Source organism: Danio rerio, chromosome 4 (assembly GCF_049306965.1).
Source record: "Danio rerio strain Tuebingen ecotype United States chromosome 4, GRCz12tu, whole genome shotgun sequence".
NCBI classification, from domain to species: domain Eukaryota; kingdom Metazoa; phylum Chordata; class Actinopteri; order Cypriniformes; family Danionidae; genus Danio; species Danio rerio.
The window spans coordinates 69,298,003-69,317,951 of NC_133179.1; the positions used below are offsets into that span (position 1 = coordinate 69,298,003).

At 41.2% G+C, this 19,949-nt stretch overlaps 1 protein-coding gene and 1 pseudogene across 1 annotated transcript in view; both read right to left on the minus strand.

The window, feature by feature from the left end:
- Positions 1–19,949, minus strand: part of si:ch73-170d6.3 — a 108,783-nt gene that overhangs the window by 53,337 nt on the left and 35,497 nt on the right. The gene's annotated exons all lie outside the window — the stretch shown is intronic.
- On the minus strand, positions 225–18,687 carry LOC101883084 (NACHT, LRR and PYD domains-containing protein 12-like; annotated as a pseudogene).

Consider the following 19,949-nt stretch of genomic DNA (forward strand, 5'->3'; position numbering starts at 1 on the left):
AAGAGAGAACATAGAGCACTATTGACCTTATTTTAAAATGCGGAAGTGCGCCTGTTTTCACGATTGTTTTCGAACTTCTGATTCAGTCGCCTATGGGAGAAATGACTAGGAGTAATAAACGGCAGAAAACGGTCAAACTACTTGCTCTACAAACAAACGTTTGCATGACTATACTGACCAAGTAGAATAATACAATAAGAAAATATCAGTTTGCAACATCAAACGAGCAGTTTTTAACTTCTAAAAATGAATGGAGGTGAATTAGAGCGAATGTCTTGAGCCAAAAAGATTCAAATGGCTGCGCCCGCTCGCCGGCGAAGAATAAGATGAATAGGGGAGACCGTATTGCTCTTTTCGTTTCCATGGTTATAGATTGTCAGGACTTTTCAGGATTGTTGCTAAATAATAACAAAAAGTATATATAATTTACTAAGGAAAGTGTGTTTATTGTCGATTTAGTTAGGAATATCTTGAATGTCTATTTTAGATGTCTGAAATATCTTTCATTTAAAATAAATCTGACAAAATGTGGGGTTCACTTCCGCAGGAGGTGTTACGCAGTTGTCTACACCAATTTTGTTTTAAGCTGGATGGCACACAGCAGTCCCGTATATATAGCTACAGTATTAATAAGGTAACAATCACAATACTCGGAGTAAAATTATGTATTTTATCATCAACATTTTTTAACTACAATTTGTTTTGGTTTTCATTCATTTTCCTTCGGCTTTGTCCCACAGGAGAATGAACCTCCAACTATTGCAAAATATGTTTTACGCAGCGGATGTCCTTTCAGCTGTAACCCAGTACTTGGAAACACTCACTTTTATGTCTTCATTTTACAGTAAATATAATGAATGCAGTAATGTCATTTCTAGCAGTTTGATTTGGATGTCCGTCTTCTCTGCCCATTGTAATATGTCTGCCATCTGCACGCATGAAGCTGTAGATCGATGGGGCAAAGGGACCGGGACTCAGGTCAATCAGGTGATTGTGACTTCCCTGTTGTTGCTCATAGGCATTTCCATTTGACACACACACACTGAGGAGTTCAAATAGTAAAACATAAATCCAGCATAGAGTGGTTCAGTGAATGTGCTGTTAAATGTGTGCAAGTGTGTGAGATTGTGAGTGTTAGAGACTCTGTAGAAGGACAGACAGCCGGCTGACTCATCCACATACACTCCTACTCTCTTTGAGGAATGTGAGGGGACACGAGTATCGATTTCCTTGTTGTTGTGGCAGACAGTGAACGTGTCATCAGAGCAGATCAGACTCCAGGAGTTTTCGTTGGATCCAAACAGACAGTCCTCACTCACTCCTTTCCTGTGGATTCTTTTGTATGTTACTGACATGACAGCCTTATGTCCAGTCCATTCAGATTCCCAGTAAGAGCGTCCGGACAGACTCTCAGTGCTCATAACCTGAGACCATGTGTCAAATCTGTCCGCATGGTAAGGATATCTCTGATACTCTCTCGCATATGTCACCTTTCTGTTTCCCTCAGACAGAACGAGACGAAGATGTGCTGTGTTTGGATCCAGTGTGAGATGACAGTTATCTAAAGACAGGAAGTGAACATTCAAGCCAGAGTTTTTCAACCACGTTCCCGGACGACCACCAGCACTGCATGTTTTGGAGGGTCTCCTTTGTCTGTCACACCCATTTCAGGTCTTTCAGTCTCTGCTAATCAGCTGATGATTTAAATCAGGTGTGTTTGCTTAACCCTCTATGGCAGGGGTGGCCAACCCTGTTCCTGGAGAGCCACCTTCCTGCAGATTTCAGTTGCTACCCATAATAAACACACCTGAACCAATTAAATAGGACCTGAAAACCACGTGATAATTACAGGCAGGTGTGTTTGACTGAAATCTGCAGGAAGGTGGCTCTCCAGGAACAGGGTTGGCCACCCCTGCTCTATGGCATGGTGTTGAGCTCAGGAAACAAACTATTCTTTGGCCCACAAAACACCCGTTAATTTTTTTTTTTCAATAAAATATCCCAAAAAAGTCTAATAATAAGTTGGTGACCAATGAAATTTGAGGTAAGTGTGGGTTTGACCTTTCCTCTGGGGGTAAAAGAGCCATTTTTGGGACCGCAGCCTGCTTGAGGCCACTGCTAGCAGAACGTAAGATAGATTTACCTTTTTATCATGTTTAAATTTAATAATCTTTATATTAAAGGGTCACGAAACACCAAAACACATTTTTTGAGCTGTTGACAGTCGTAAATGTGTCCCACACTGCTAAAAACACTATTAGGACACCTATATTTCACTAAAAAGTGTAAATTGGTTGTTTTTGCGTTATTTTAAGCAAATTCGTACTTCCGGTTTGAAACGAATTTTTGAAGCTTCGTCACGGTCACAACATAATAGCGTGTATTCCAGCGTGCAGACTGGGCGTCTGTGCCAGAGTGTGTCTTATTACGTCTTACAGTGTGATGCATTAATGCATGAGTAAGGCTTGGTTCAAACCAATCAGCGCGCTCTATTGTGCAACTTCATTAATATTCATTACTGTCACAGTGTTTAGACGACAGAGACGCCACGTTGTGTTGGCAAAACAAGCGTGAAGTGTTGCTTTTATAGTTTGCTGCCGTTAAGTTTTGTTTTCATTTTCTCTCTGTGAGAGCGCAGCTGGCGTCACGTGTGGATTAACAGTGTACGCGACGCTCGACAACAATAACTTACGTGTCTAAGGAGGATTATTGTTTACCTGAGAGCTGTTCTCATCTGCAAACGCTGAGATCCGGATTCGCTTGTAGTCTCCTCTTAATAAAGACGCGCCTCTAGTTGCTGTGGATTGTCCTGTCTCTACAGATTTGGTAAGTGAGCGACCAGCGCTCTTTGTTTATTCAGTTCGTATTTTATTCGTATCGAAAAAACTATTGTAAACAAGTTAGCACTACAAGCAAACTATAACCTCGTGTAGGATTTTGTGACCGGAATAACACACGCGGCTTTCTGACGCTACCTGCCGAGTGCATCTAAGTTTCCGGGAAATGCCGAGTTTTTTTTCTCTCATTCGGCGTGCGGTATCAAACATTGCATGAAAATACACGCTTAGAGCAGCTCCTCGAATCAAATATCTCGTTTGTCGCGAGGGGCATGAATGAATTCCCTGAATGAAAGAGCCAAACTGCAGTTAAAGTCCACCATTTAATAATTTGGCAAACAATTCGACTACAGATGTCCATGTAAACACAGTCACTTTGTCCGCTGTGGGTGTGCGTTTGACTCTGAAATTCAGCGCGCCCAAATAGACACTCCCACACCAAGCCTCTTTTCTTCCTCCGACACTCCCCCCTAAACAAAGCTGGACACGCCCACTTTTCTGACTTTTTCCAAAGTAGAGGTGTGAAAACACCCTGCTGAAATGAGGGGGTTTCATGGCCCTTTAAATAAATGTGTGATGTGCAGTTAAGCTCATTCCTTCCGAAAGCGAGCTTGAAGAGTCACAATAGCTATGTTTGCATTAAAAGATGCGAATTTAATTTGCAATAAGGCACAGTTCTGCACAGTTTATCTTTAAGCCTGATCAAACAAACCTGATTAAAATAATTGAGTTCTTCAGGCTTGTTTAAAACCCACAGGTAAGTGTGTTGAAGCAGGGTAGGAACTAAACTCTGCAGGTCTGCAGCCCTCCAGGAACTGAGTTTGATTTGCATCTGGATTCAACTTACTTAATGGTCAAGGATTCACAGAAAGGGAGATACAGAGTACCATGATGCAAAGGTTTATCCAAAGGAAAGTGCCCAAACTCTGTCCTGGAGGTCCGGTGTCCAGCAAAATGCGTCTGCCAACCTGCCAATACATTTCTAGTCTGCTAGCTAGAGCTTGAGTTGCTGGTTTACGTGTGAAATTGGGGTTAGAGCTATACTCTGCTGGACACCGGCCCACCCCAAACCTAAAGCCAAGTTACAAAAATGTGGCACCCAGTTCTGCTTAACATTCACCAACTGCTTTCTAAGATTCCACCGTGAATAATAGACATTGGTAAATAAGTACATTCAATCGGTACCCTGCAGGAACATACAATACACCATTTATGGCAAGTTACTGATTAAATATTACTTGTTGATATTGTTTCTGTTAAATTAAGAAATTTTCTAATCGGTTGCTTGTACCTCATTTCACATATAATACACAGTAAACCTTTGTGTTTTACTGCTGTTACTGCATGTTGTTGCCCTAAAGCAGGGGTGGCCAACCCTGTTCCTCGAGAGCCACCTTTCTAGAGATTTCAGTTGCAACCCATATCAAACACACCTGCCTGTAATTATCACGTGGTGGTCAGGTCCTATTTAATTAGTTCAGGTGTGTTTGATATGGGTAGCAACTGAAAACTGCAGGAAGATGGCTCTTCAGGAACACGGTTGGCCACCCCTACCCTAAGGCAACAAGCCAAAATCAGCTGGGGAGGGGGCTAGTACATTTTATGATTGATTTATTATATGGAGCCCAGGAAAAATTAGGGTGAAATATTTTTTTTCCTTCTAAAACAAAAATTAATGCCGTAGAGAGTTAAGGAGACAGGAAAACGTGCAGAGCGGGTGGTCCTCCAGGAATGCGGTTGACAAACACAGTACCGCAGCAATAAAAAACTACAAGCATAAGTATAAATGAGTCTCAACCTGGGGTTAGAAATCCAAAAACCTTTTAGTTTAGCTCTTAAACATGTATACATACATTTATGCAGTCCTGCTGTAATCCTGAAGAGACCTCCATGGTCCACACTATAAACAGACAAATCATCCCTTTTCACATTTGATACAGAATACATTGTTTACAGAAGCAAACACATATAAAACACATAAAAAACAACCTGCCTTTTAATCAACGTACTTGAGTTTGTCCAGTGTGTAGTTTGGATCCTCCAGTTGTTCAGAGAGCAGCTTGACTCCTGAATCTCCTGGATGATTGTAGCTCAGATCCAGCTCTCTCAGGTGTGAGGGGTTTGAACTCAGAGCTGAAGACAGAAAACCACAGCCTTCCTCTGTCACCATACAGCCAGACAATCTACAGATAGTCAACATTACATTAGTACATTAATCAGACATTTACTAAAACTGTAAATACAGAAATTGTTGCCCACAACAGAAAGATCACCATTAACAAGCACCAAAGCAGAATCATTCCATTTCTTACTTCAGTAAGTTGAGTTGACAGTGTGAACTCTTCAGTCCAATAGAAAGCAGCTTCACTCCTGAATCCTGCAGGTCATTGTTACTCAGGTCCAGCTTTCGTAGGTGAGTGTTTGATTGAAGAACTGAAGATATACTTTCACAGCACTCACCAGTGAGATTACACGTGACTAATCTAAACAAAACCAAACACGTAAATTACTAGTGGCAAAATACCTACCAAACGATTACGACATGATTGACCAACATGAACGGCAAGCATGTCCAACTTACTCCTGTGAGGAGTACTTGCCTTGCCAACTGTTACTATAACACATTATTTCTTTGTATTATTAAGTCTTTTTCTTGATTTTTGAATGAGCTCATTAATATTCATGATCCTTCCAAATAAGGTCAAAACCAAGCATTTCATATTACGGCCAATTACTTGGTTTGGAAATGGACCATGGTCTTTTGTTAGCATTTTCGCCACATTTCCTTCTATTTAGATATCAGAGATCAATTTGTCTCATATTGTGTGTTGAACATGTTGTATCAACAATTTAAAATAGGTAATTTTTGTACAGATAAGAGCAAGACAACTTTGCTACGAAACGACAGTACATTAAAAAAATACCAGCAATTACAACAGTTATGAAATTACACTGATTGTTAAAAATGAATTCAGTTTCAGATCACTACAAATACCATAGCGATTGAGTGAAAGTGAAATCAAACCTCAGTATTTCCAAATGACAGTGCGAACTCTTCAGTCCGGTAGAAAGAAGCTTCACTCCTGAATCCTGCAGGTCATTGTTACTCAGGTCCAGCTCTCTCAAATGAGAGTTTAAGGATTGCAGAGCTGAGGACAAGCTTTCACAGCACTCAAAAGTCAATCTACAACCTGCCAATCTGAATAAAGCACAACAAAACACTAATGAACACTTTTGAACACAGCTTTAAAAGTTTGTTTCCCAGAAACATTGACTTATAGTGTGTTACGAAATCTCTAAAGGTATCTCTTAACCATGGGTATACAATTTCTAGACGTGTTTCCCAAACTATACCTTATCACAAGGATGGCCAAACTTGGTCCTGGAGGGCCAGTGTCCTACAGAATTTTGCTCCAACACTAATCAAACACCCCTAAACATGCTAATCAGTGTCTTCAAGATCACAAGACATCTTTAGGTAGGACTGTGTGACTAGGCTTGGAGCTAAATTCTGCAAGACACTGGACCTCCAGAACCTGGGCTTGCCCATCCCTGCCTACTGACAGCAGTGGAAAAGATTGAAGCTGGAAAGCTGCAGTCCAGTAGAGTTTTGACCCAGCTTTAATAAAAATTTGACTCAGAAGCAAACTTATTCTAGTAGATAGTCACTTACTCGTCAAGCTACAACAAACCTCTCCACAACATCATGCTGTGTGTATGTGTGACAGAGAGCATTAGGCACTTGACATTAGCTGCAGGGGTGTTAGAGGTTGTTAATATTTATGACCCTTCCAAATATGGTCAAAACCAACCATTTCATATTATAGCCGATTTCTAAGGTTGGGAATGGACCTTTAAAACTGTCTCTGGTGAACTTACCTATAACCACATATGCTTGTATTGAGGGTGCTTCACGGTTCTTTTGGCATTTGTGAACAGGGCAATCGTGCTCTGTTCCGCGGCAAAGTAATCGCTCCGAGACCGCCTGAGTGAGGTGGTCTCGGCCCGATTGAAACGAACCCTGGAGCGGTTCGATTGCAGTGAGAAAGCGATCCGATCCGAGCGCGGTTATATCACAGTGTTTTATGGATATGTAATAGGCTTACGGCTATATGAAGAGAGAATTATGAGTATGGCGGGAAGTTTCGCTAGTCTCCGGATGCCCGCAAACAAGTGATGATCTCCCGGTAATCTCGCGTCTCCCTCCTGGTCCTTAAATAGGCATCGTCGCGCACCCTTCTCACCCCTCCCCACCGCATCTCTCCTCAGACACGTCGCGCGCGCACACCTTGTCAATCACCACCAAACCACCACCTCTCCTGACAGCTGAGCGGGACGCTGCAAAATAAACCCTGACATTGACCAATGAGAGAAGAGTTTACTCACACGTGACTTAAAAGCGAACCGCTCAAAGAGCAACAATGTAACATCTGTAATCTCTGTTTCGGAACAACTGAATTGATTCACAGGTGTGAAAGCACCCTTAGATATCAGAGAACCATTTAACATATCGTATCAAAGCATTCTGTGACACCTTTAAAATAGTTAGTAATTTTTGTATAGATACAACCAAGACATAATTTGAAAATAGACAGATTATGGTTTCTTCCTTTCACAATTTTCCAAATACAAGACCATTAGTGTTAATCTAAAAAACTGCACTGTATGGTTTGCGTGTCTGACAGAATAGCTAATAGCAGAGCACTTAATATTGGCATTACGATTGTTCCAATAACTGTGAATAAAACTCTTGTGGAGTAAGTAGGGATATCAAGTAAAGTAGGGATGGAACTTCACTCTGCAGGAGGCTCTCTGGGTAAGGAATTGGGCAGCCCTGGTCTAAGTTAAGTTTGTCATCTGTGCATGTGTTATCAGTTCTGCAAGTAACCTGTTCACAAAATACCTTGATCCACTAAAACTTCCTTGATTCTGAGGTTGATTGAGTGAATGCCAAACCTAAGTAAGTTCAGTCGACAGTTTGAACTCTTCAGTCCAACAGAGATTGAATTCACTCCTGAATCCCGCAGGTCATTGTTGCTCAGATCCAGTGCCGTCAGATGAGAGTTGGACGATTGTAAAGCTGAAGACACCGTTTCACAGCATGTTTCATCAAGACTACAGCCATCAAATCTGCCAAAACAAACATTTAAACAAATTCATTCCTGATGTTCAATACTATCTTGGTCAAACATTGTCCTAAGGGCGCACCCACACTTTGCTATCCGAACCATGCCCAGGCACGTTTCTCAGTTAGTTTGAGAAGTGTCAGTGCTCTAAATTAGGCTCAGGCACGGTTCAGTTGGCCGGCCCTGGCCCGGTTGGAAGAGGTGTGCGAGAGCGCAGTTCACTTGGGCTTTGGCGTGGTATGCTTGTATTGTGAGTGCAAAGTGTGCCTGAGCCCGAAATTGAAGATGAGACGTGGCTTTTCACGGGACATAGGGATTTATTAATCAATCTTACTGTTAAATGAATGCAAACTGTCATAGTTTATGAAAGACGCAAACCCCTTACTGCATGACAGCTGCACCTTTAGCAAACCTCCTAATTCCTGCAGCACGAGGACTTTATGGTTGTTTATGGGCGTCAAAAGTGGCTTGTCTGTTCGGCGAAATATTTGACTGCGTATCACTGCATCCCAAACGACTAAAACGATATAAAGAAATCTCCACTGTGCTGAGCGAGAGCGCTTCTTACTGAACAGCGCATCATTGATGACGTAAGCTTACCCAGGCGCGAATGGAATGTGGGTGCGGGCCATCGGGGGACAATCGTGCTTCAGGTTTAAGGCAATTGTACATAGTGTGAGTACGCCCTATGTTTTCCATTAATAAATAAATTTCAATTTCAAAATTAACTCGTTTTGAAATCCATGCTAATGTAACGGAGGCCAGCTAGTGTGTGCTGTGCAGGTAAACCTCACTCCTCTGACCACTAAAGGTGCTCTAACGACAGACGCTAGAGGCCATGGTCTTTAGCCTCCTTGGTAGAGCACCCGACTTTCATGTGGAAGGTCGCCGGTTCGATACCAGCTCAGAGCGGGTTGGGTGGTGTAAGACTGGAGGGGTTACATTGGTGCCGTGACCCGGATGGGAGTAAGGTTTAGGGGGGTGAGTGTAACAGAGGCCAGCTAGTGAGTGCTGTGCAGGTAAGTGGCTTGTCTGTTCGGCGAAATATTTGACTGCGTATCACTGCATCCCAAACGACTAAAACGATATAAAGAAATCTCCACTGTGCTGAGCGAGAGCGCTTCTTACTGAACAGCGCATCATTGATGACGTAAGCTTACCCAGGCGCGAATGGAATGTGGGTGCGGGCCATCGGGGGACAATCGTGCTTCAGGTTTAAGGCAATTGTACATAGTGTGAGTACGCCCTATGTTTTCCATTAATAAATAAATTTCAATTTCAAAATTACCTGTGCAGGTAAACCTCACTCCTCTGACCTCTAAAGGTGCTCTAACGACAGACGCTAGAGCAACCGACTCCCATGCGGAAGGTCGCCGGTTCGAAACCAGCTCGGAGAGGGTTGGGTGGCGTAGGACTGGCGGGGTTAAATATACATTTAACATACTTAAAATGACTCACAGGGCTTTTCTGCAACATGCCACAGCTGGGACAAATCTCATGCAGTCTGCAATCGATGACGCAAATCTCTTTGGATTAAACTCATTCAGCACCTTTTCTGACATGAGCAGTACATAGGTCATCACCGAACACAGCGAAGGTGAGAGTTTTCTTCCAGGATATTCCTCCGTACTGATGTACTTCTGAATTTGCTCCAATAAAGAATGATCCTTCAGCTCAAGTAGGCAGTAAAACAGGTTGACCGAAGCTTCCTCTGAGATTCGGTTGCTGTCTTGTAGTTGTTTAATGTATTGACTCAGTTGTAAGACACTGTCTGTGGTGTCCTCTTTGTGTGGGAGCAGACCTTCAAGAAGTTTCTGACTGGACTCCAATGAAATACCTAACAGAAACCGCAGGAACAGGTCCAGCTGTCCTCTTCCACTCTGAATAGTTTTATTAATTGCATTCTGTAGCAGATCTTGCAGTTGGATTTCTTTTACTGGCTCATCAAAGAAAAACCGAAGCTCCTCGTTTATCTTACTCAGATAACAAAGGAACACATGCACGGCAGCGAGGAACTCTTGAACACTCAAATGCACAAAGCAGAAGACCTTCGTTTCATGAAGTCCATCTTCCTTCAGAAATAACTCAGTCAGCATTCCTGTGGACTCCGACCCTTCGCTCAAATCAATACTACATTCTCTTAGGTCTTCCTCGTAGAACACAACGTTCTCCTTTTTCAGCTGTGCAAATGCTAGCTTTGCTAGCTTCAAAATCATGGTTCTGTTTGAATCTAAAAGCTTTTTACGATCCCTTTCTTCTCTTCCATCATACTTCTGGCTCTTCATGTTCATCTGTATGAGCAAAAAGTGAATGTACATCTCAGAGAGAGTTGTTCTGATTGTCCCCGTGTTGCTCCTGATGAGAATACTCTGAAGTACCGTAGCCGTGATCCAACAAAACACAGGAATGTGGCACATAATGAAGAGAGTGCGAGATGTTTTAATGTGTGAGAGGATTGTCGAGACTCGTTTCTCATCTTTGATTCTCCTTCTGAAGTATTCCTCTTTCTGTTGCTCAGAGAATCCTCGCACCTCTGTGAACAAACCTACATATTGAGGAGGGATCTGATTGGCTGCTGCTGGTCTCGAGGTCACCCAGATGAGTGCTGATGAAAGCAATGTCTTTTTGACGAGACATGTATAAAGCACATCTACAGATGACCTTTCCTCAAAATTCGACAGAATTCCTCTTTCGGAATTTAAAGACAGTCGACTCTCATCCGTCAAATATGAGTGCTAGATTACACTTGGTGTATAACTTTGAATTCCCCAAGTCCTTCAGTTCAGGGTAAAATACCTGAAGAAACTCGTGGATGTTGAGCTTTTTGTCTTTAATCATGTTAATCTCTCTGAATGGAAGCAGGAACAAGCAGTGTATATCCTGATTGGCTTTTCCTTCGGCCCAGTCTAGAATGAACTTGTGTACAGAGACTGTTTTTCCAATGCCAGCAATGCCCTTGGTCAGCACAATCTTCCTCTCATTATTTTCCCTCAATAAGTGGAATATGTCATTGCATTTGATCGATCTGTCCTGTGCTTTCTTGGTTTTGTAAGCACCATCCATCTTCATAATCTCATGTTCTCGATTGATGTCTTCAACGTCTCCCTCGGTGATGAACAGTTCGGTGTATATGTCCTTAAGATGGGCTTCGTTTTCTTTCTTGCCCTCAAAAATGCGTTCTGCTTTCTTCTTCATGATGGATTTGTGTGTTTCCAAGAACTTCTGCAGCCTTAAAAATTCTATAGGATTGAGGAAATAGTATTAAAAACGGACAAATATCAGTGTAAACAGGTTTTAACTTGATGTGCACTAATACAATACTTGACCTGGACCTTATATTGCAAGATTAGAACGTTAGGTAAAGATCAAGGTCCATCAATATTCTTTCATTTATTCTCCTTTGGCTTATTTATCAGGGGTCGACACAACTGGCAACTATTTCAGCATATGTTTTACACAGCAGATGACCTTCCAGCTGCAACCCAGTACTGGAAAACACCCATACACTCTCCCATCCACACTCTACGGTCAATTAAGTTCTTCCAATTTACCTATAGCGCATGTTTTTGGACTGTGGGGGAAACCGAAGCACCCGGAGGAAACCCACACTAACACGAGGAGAACATGCAAACTCCACATAGAAATGCCAACTGGCCCAACCAGGATTCAATCCGCCATCTTTTTTGCTGTAAGGTGACAGCGCTAATCCCTGAGCCACTGGTCCATTAATATATTTAGTAATATTCGTACTGTGCATGTATCAAAGCTTTAAAAAAAAATAATTGGTGCAATGAATTGCTAAGAACTTAATTTTGAAAACTTTAATGGTGATTTTCTCAGTATTTAGATTTTTTTAACCCTTAAAACTACAGATTTTTGAATAATTGTAATCTCAATCAATTATTGACTTATCCTAACAAATCATATGTCAATGGAAAGTTTATTCAGCTTAAAGTTGACGATTTAATCTCCATTTCCAAAAAAATACAGCAACAAATGCGTAAAGACTAAATAGACTAATTATTTTCAAACAAACATTCCCACATGTTTACTTGGCCTACAACATGCTGAGATATTGGTTAAATATCATTCATTCATTCATTTTCTTGTCGGCTTAGTCCCTTTATTAATCCAGGGTCGCCACAGCGGAATGAACTTATCCAGCACATTTTTACCCAGCGGATGCCCTTCCAGCCGCAACCCATCTCTGGGAAGCATCTACACACACATTCGCACACACTACGGATAATTTAGCCTACCCAATTCACCTGTACCGCATGTCGTTGCGGGGAAACTGGAGCACCCGGAGGAAACCCACGCTGAATGCAGGGAGAACATGCAAACTCCATTGGTTCTGATGGTTCAAACCAGCGACCTTCTTGCTGTGAGGCGACAGCACTACATACTGCGGCACTGCATGGCCTGGTTAAATATGCTCTGTACAATTGTTAACATTAAATAATGTAATCAAATCTCTGGTGATATGAGTTTCTTAATTGTCACATCAACGTGTGCAATTTTATTTGGTTTGTTTCATGCCAAACTAGGTTGCTATCGCTTACATTTTTGAATAAGATGAGTCTGTGATTGGTCAACGTGTTTTTTTAGGCTATATCTCCACTTGTTGGTTTGGCATGCTCTTGGAGATTTTTTTTTAATGGAGGCTTTATGCAGTATGTATTACTAACAATGTGAAGTACTTTCAAAACAATAGATCAGGGGTGGCCAACCCTGTTCCTGGAGAGCCACACTCCTGCAGATTTCAGTTGCAACCCATATCAAACACACCTGAACCAATTAATTAGGACCTGAAAACCACGTGATAATTACAGGCAGGTGTGTTTGATATGGGTAGCAACTGAAATCCGCAGGAAGGTGGCTCTCCAGGAACAGGGTTGGCCACCCCTGGAATAGATGAACTAATCATGTTTTACCTCGTTTTTCTGTGTGCGCCTCTACCGTTTCTGTGCAGTTATATTCAACTGAGTAGAAAAAAAGAGAAGAACCAGATAAATATTAAATTGGATATTAAGCCTTATTGGTAAAATTGTGCAACACTACAAATCTCATATTAAAACCACATAGGATATGACCAATATAGGATATATACCAAGCATATCTAAGTGGGAACTCTTGAAGTGAAGTTTCATAAACTAATTTCGAGAGGAGCACGTGATATGATTGTGCACCGCTGGCCACTCATCCGTAATCAGTAATAATCCAATCAGAATGATCCTAGCTTAGTATAAATGGATCACTTTCTCCCCATTGCACTATCTTCATTTTGGAAGAATCCCCCCTTCCACCCCATCTCCTCCTTTTTCTCCCCTTCTAAAGGGGGAGCGATCGAGACCTACCTGATCTCGGTTCTCCTGATATGCTTCTAGACCGGGCGGGAGCCCTGGGCTCAAATATCTCCGAGCTCAGGGTTCTCTCCCGGGACAGCATGCCAAACCTGCTATAAGTGCCAAGCATATCTAAGTGGGAACTCTTGAATTGTTTGTTTTGCTAACACAAAAATGTAGAAAAAAAGACATACCATTTCCTGTAGGTTTTAAACCAAATATGTTTACTGGTCCTGTGATTGTGTTTCCAGCAAGTACAGGAACATCCACAAATGAACCTGTTTCAGCTTTAACATCAACACTGACTGCAGTCTGAGCGTTGCTCTCCTGGACCGGTGCTGAGATTAAAAGAGTAAGAGAGAGTGTTGTCTTTTAGTCATTCATTCACTCATTTTCTTTCAGCTTAGTCCCTTAGTTATGAGGGGTCGCCATAATGGAATGAACCACCAACCTATCTGGTGTTCTGTCGATTTCTCCTACTTTGTCAGATTGTCCTACCTTCCATTCAAAAAGTAGGTAGCAGATTTCGAGGGCACAATATGCTACCCATCAGATTTTGCCATCAGTGTAAATTTTAATGTGGAGTAGTGGGATATGAAGCTGTAATATCACCCCAACCTACCTACTCCCTAACTCCAACCTCAATCCCAAATTCGATTCAAATACAGTGTTGGTAACATAATCTGATGGGTTGGATAAAATGTCAGGACACCGGCCTGTGTTTTACATAGCAGATTCCCTTCCAGCCACAACCCACTACTAGGAAACACCCATACACTCTCAGACTCATACACTACAGCCAATTTAGTTTTAGTGGATTTTATTTCAGTCATGACTAGGCCCATACGGAATCTGCGCACGCAGAATTCTGCAGATTTTCAGCAGAATTCTGCAGATTTTTAGTTATGATAGTCCGCTGGATACTACCAAATATAATTCCACAGAAATCCGCAGATTTTAACCTATATTCTCCGCAGAAATAGCAAAAAACGTACGCAGATTCTGTCTGGCCCTGGTCATAACCCAATGTAAGCCCAGCTTTAGTGGAACTAATGAATTGTTACGTTTAGATGTTGTTACCTTTTAGTTTGTTCTCGAACTCTTCCACCAAATCATTTAGTTTTATGATCCTTAAACACTTCAGTGTGGCATTCGCAGCTCCTTTAGGTCCACAATGTGCCAGCATCAGATCCACCGTGTCACTGACATCTTCTGACTTCTCCACATCTACCGCTGAAGTAACACCATCATCTTTAAAGTGCCATTTAAACCTCTTCAGTTGATCTCCGTCAAGACGATCCAGTGTGTTCCGAAGCTGCTGTGAAATGGATGTCATCTTCTGTTAGACTCAATTCACCTGGATAAGAAAAAAATAATAGTTTACCACAATGGTACACTAAGATGCACCAACGTCATATTGACGTTGTAGCCCAACATCGAAGGGAAGTTGGATTTGTTTGGAAATGAAATCGTGTTGACGTCAGAGCCCAACGTCAAGCAAACGTCAATGTTTAGCATCCAACCTAAAATCAAGCAAATATTAACGTCTAATCATGATAAACCTTGACGTTGTGTGGACATCACCACTATGACATCAGATGTTGGATTTTGGTCATTTTTTGAAACAGCCTAAAATCAACCAAATATTAACGTAATTTGACATCGTTATTGGACGTCACAGTAACGTTGTCCTTAGACGCTGGCTAGATATTGAATTTTGGTCACCTGACGTCGTGACCTAAATCTAAACTAATATTAACGTCTAATGATGATAAACCTTGACGTTGTGTAGGCATCACCACTATGACATCTATCAGACGTTGGATTTTGGTCACTTTCCAAAACAGCCTAAAATCAACCAAATATTAACAGAACTTGACATCGTTATTGGACGTCACAGTAACGTTGTCCTTAGATGCTGGCTAGATATTGAATCTTGTTCACCTGATGTCGTGACCTAAATTTAACCTAATATTAACGTCTAATCATGATAAACCTTGACGTTGTGTAGACATCACCACTGTGACATCTATCAGACGTTGGATTGTGGTCACTTTCCGAAACAGCCTAAAATCAACCAAATATTAAAGTAATCTGACATCGTTATTGGACGTCACAGTAACGTTGTCCTTAGACGCTGGCTAGATATTAAATTTTGGTCACCTGACGTTGTGACCTAAATCCAACCTAATATTCACGTCTAATCATGATAAACCTTGACGTTGTGTAGACATCACCACTATGACATCTATCAGACGTTGGATTTTGGTCACTTTCCGAAACAGCATAAAATCAACCAAATATTAACCTAATTTGACATCGTTATTGGACGTCACAGTAATGTTGTCCTTAGACGCTGGCTAGATATTGAATTTTGGTCACCTGACGTCGTGACCTAAATCCAACCTATTACTAACGTTTTGTGATGTTGTGAGCCTGCTAGGTTTATTCATCAGGGGTTGTCACAGCAGAATGAACCAGCATATGTTTTACGCAGTAGATGGCCTTCCAGCCGCAACCCAGTACTGTGAAACACCCATACACTCTCACATTCACATTCACACGCTCATACATGATGGCCAATTTACTTTATTCAATTCACCTATGGCGCATTTATTTGGACTGTAGGGGAAACCGGAGCACCCGGAGGAACCCCACACCAACACAGAGAACATGCAAACTCCACAGTGCTAACCACTGTATGAATATTGTACTTAACATTTTTTTTAATAACTAGTTTACAGAAAAAAGACTTGCAGACATGCATATGTCCTGAAAACCCGTCATACTGTACCTCAACCCAACTGAACACCATTGTGATGAATGAGTGCAGAGATTGTGAGAGCCAGGCCTTCTCGAAGAATGATGAAAATGACCATTAACACACTCCTAGTTCTTGTGGAAACCCTTCCCAGAGGAGTTGAAGCTGTTATAGCTTGAATGGTGGGCAACTCCATATGAAACCCTACGGATTAAGATTGGGAGGTCATTAAAGTTGATGTCCTAAAACATTTGATAATGTTCAGGAAGAGTTCAAATGCAAAACAAAGTGATCAAATTTACCAGCCTTCTGTGTGTAGATTCAGAAATTTCACTTGTTTTGCAAAGAATAAGTTAATTTTACGATATTTAAAGTGAAATAACTTAACATAAACACAGGAGGCTGTGGAAATGCTAATATTTTAGGGAGATTTTAGACTGCACTTAAAGGTTTTCACATCTGATCTCTTGACATATTATCAGAACCCAGTTTTTCAAAAGTAATCCAGCGGGATTTTGGATCACGGATTGGATTAAATCTTGAAAATGGGTTTTTTTCAAATTAACAGAGGGATTTTGAATTAAGATCAGACCATGTAATCCAATCTTACATTTGACTTGGATCAAACCTGCCCTTTAGGTTACTCAAATTTTTGAACTCAAGGATTGTGACCATTTGATAAAAATAAAACAAAACAGGATTATCCTGATCCCATCAGAAGGGTGGATTCAGTTGTGATTTTTTGAACCACATAAAATAAAAAGGTTTTTTTTAAGTGATCACAAACGTAATGGTTTCTGATGACATATAAATTCCTTCATATTTGAAGCCTATACGTAACATGTCAGATATCCCTACTAAAAAAACATCTTAAACCAGCCTAGGCTGGTTGGCTGGTTTTAGCTGGTCGACCAGGCTGGTTGTAGAGGGGTTTTGGCCATTTCCAGGCTGGTTTCCAGCCATTTCCAGCTTGGTCTTAGCTGGTCAGGCTGGGAGATGACCAGATAAAACCAGCTTGACCAGCCTAGCCAGGCTGGGAGCCCAGCCAAAACCAGCTATGTCCAGCTTAAACCAAGCTGGTCAAGCTGGTTTTAGCTGGATTTAGCTGGTCATTTTCCAGCCTGACTAGCTAAGACCAGGCTGGAAATGGCTGGAAACCAGCCTGGAAATGGCCAAAACCCCTCTAAAACCAGCCTGGTCGACCAGCTAAAACCAGCCAACCAGCTTTGGCTGGTTTAAGCTGGATTTTTCAGCAGGGATGGTAAACAACAACAACAACAACAACAACAACAACAAATGTTAAAACTATCAAAACAAATAATGGCTGTTTGTGGCCACTGGTATTTTACCTACCTGTTGTCATTTGCTGAACCAGTAGTCTACACTGTTGGTTCCATTTAAAGCCCTAGTAAACAGGATTTAGTAATCCTGAAATTCGGTATTTGGATCACAATAATCTAACCCAGGGGTGGCCAATCCTGTTCCTGGAGATCTACCTTCCTGCAGATTTCAGTTGCAACCCTTATCAAACACACCTGTCTGTAATTATCAAGTGGATTTCAGGTCCTAATTAATTGGTTCAGGTGGGTTTGATCAGGGTAGGAGCTAAACTGTACAGGAAGGTAGATCTCCAGGAACAGGATTGAGCACCCCTGATCTAACCCAATGTTCCTTTAAAAACTGTCATGAAAGAATGATCAGGTTATCCTGGATGGCAAAACATGGGATTTCCATATCTGGAACAATGTGATACAGAGTATTTTGTTACACTAGGCCCTGGAGATTAAACAGCCCTTCAAACAAGTGAGAGAAAACTGATATAAGACATCAAGTATGACAAAAATAATGGTATGGAAATGACAACAACTACTTTACAGACTATAGAAACACATGGTACCAGTGGAAAACCATTCAGATCCTCACATACAAGCTCTTGCTACACACCTGGTATGCTGAATCATTCTCCTGTATGCGCACAACCATTGTTGCACATGTTTTTCAGTTCACAGTGACACACCTAAAAAACAAAACCCAATGACCAGCCATTCTGTGTGTCTTCTATCACCATGTATAAGTCTTTATCCAAGCTTGTACCCTCAGATTGCAGTTTTTTGGCCACATACTGTATACAATCTCAGATATAAAGGTATGAGAGCTGTCACTGGGGTGGTACCTTTTCAAAAGGTACAAATTTGTACCTCAAAGGGCCATATCAATACCTCAAGGGTACATATTGGTACCTAAGCGGTACAAAAGTGTTCCCCTTGAAATTTGTAGGTACTATACCTTTGAGGTACCAATATGGACCCTTCATGTGTACCTTTTAAAAAGGTACCACCCCAGTGACCGCTTGTGTACCTTTATTTCTGAGAGTGTAACAAACTATACAACAATGGAAAGGTTGTTAATTCAACTTTCAGGTTATGTATACATCTCAGTTTCCAATATTAGTTCACTCTTATGACTGGCTTTGCAGTCCAGGGTCGCATATTTGAACACAAGTAACTCATTTTAAAGGTTTACATTACTTAAGAGGCAATTAATGCAGTATTTATCAACTTACCATGATACTTGTAGCAGACGTTCACTGATCCTCTGAGCTTGTGTCTTGTTGATCTGAAGAGGTAAATCTAGCTTAGCACTGTGCTTCCCTAGGTTTCAGCTAAACCAATAAAACCAGTTTTTCGACCTGTCATACTTTTTTCTTAAATTACATTGTCTGTTTTGTCCCTACTTTAGTCAGGGTTATTCCGCTTCTTTATTTGCCTTCCTGACAAAGAAAATATGCAGCTTTGGGGAATATAAGTTATACATGTGATAAGAGTATGGGAAAATAGCACATGTCGCCAGTGATGTCTGCAGCTCCTCTTAAAGTTCATATAAAAGAGTGAGTGTAGAATGTACATGAATCATTACATATAATAAATCACTGATCACAGAGCAGGCATTACAATTGTTGGAAATGAGACCCCCGCGTTCTCCCTTTCACACCACCAGAGGGAGCCATCGCACAGATTTAAGTCAGGCTCTATTTGAACTCAATCCCCCAGAAGCCCTCATGCCTGAAACTCATTACAGGTCCACGTGAAGCCATTTCCCAGTCCTATTTATTCTCCACGTTCCTTGGAGTACTTTGTGAAGTCTTGATTTGCCTGGTTGTCGTTACTGAGCGGTTTCTCTTGTGTTTGACTTCCTGTGAGTGAGGCTTCTTGAAACACTGAAGCAAATGTGCTTCGAAACCCGTCTCTACAGTGACACCTAGCGGTCATTTTTTAAGTGTTGCTCTGAAACATCTTCAGCAAAGGCAGTTAAGCAAATTGAGGGATTAAAATCCCACATTGTAGAGTAGAACCTTCAAGTGATTTAGTGAAGCGGTGAGAGTTCCTTGACTAGCATACAGAGATAATGGGTTCAAATTCAGTTATGCAGCTATAGATGCTAGTTTTTTTATTGCTCTGTTTTTGTAACATGTTTTGTTTTAACCCTTGTCTGACATCTGTGAATAAATATGTTTTGTTTTGGTCATAAAAAAGCAACATTATTAAAATACATCAAGTCATAATAAGGTATATGTGGAGCTAGTGTTTCTTCTCATACTGATAAACTTCCGGTAAACGGTTAAAGTAACTTTTTTTTCCCTTTTATTCGGTTCCTTTTACAGCATCGATGTTGTGATGTAATTAAAATACAATCAGTCAAATACACTTTGGCATTTAGTAGTTGCTCAAGCGAAAAACGTGATGAAAAGCCATACGCTCAGAATTAGCAGGCTAGCGCAGAAGCTCGATTGAAAATACTGGGGTAAAATAAATGCTCATATTTTAAAGACATAACGGTGAAAAATGTAATTTAATGCAGTGCTTTTTGTACAATCTGAGAC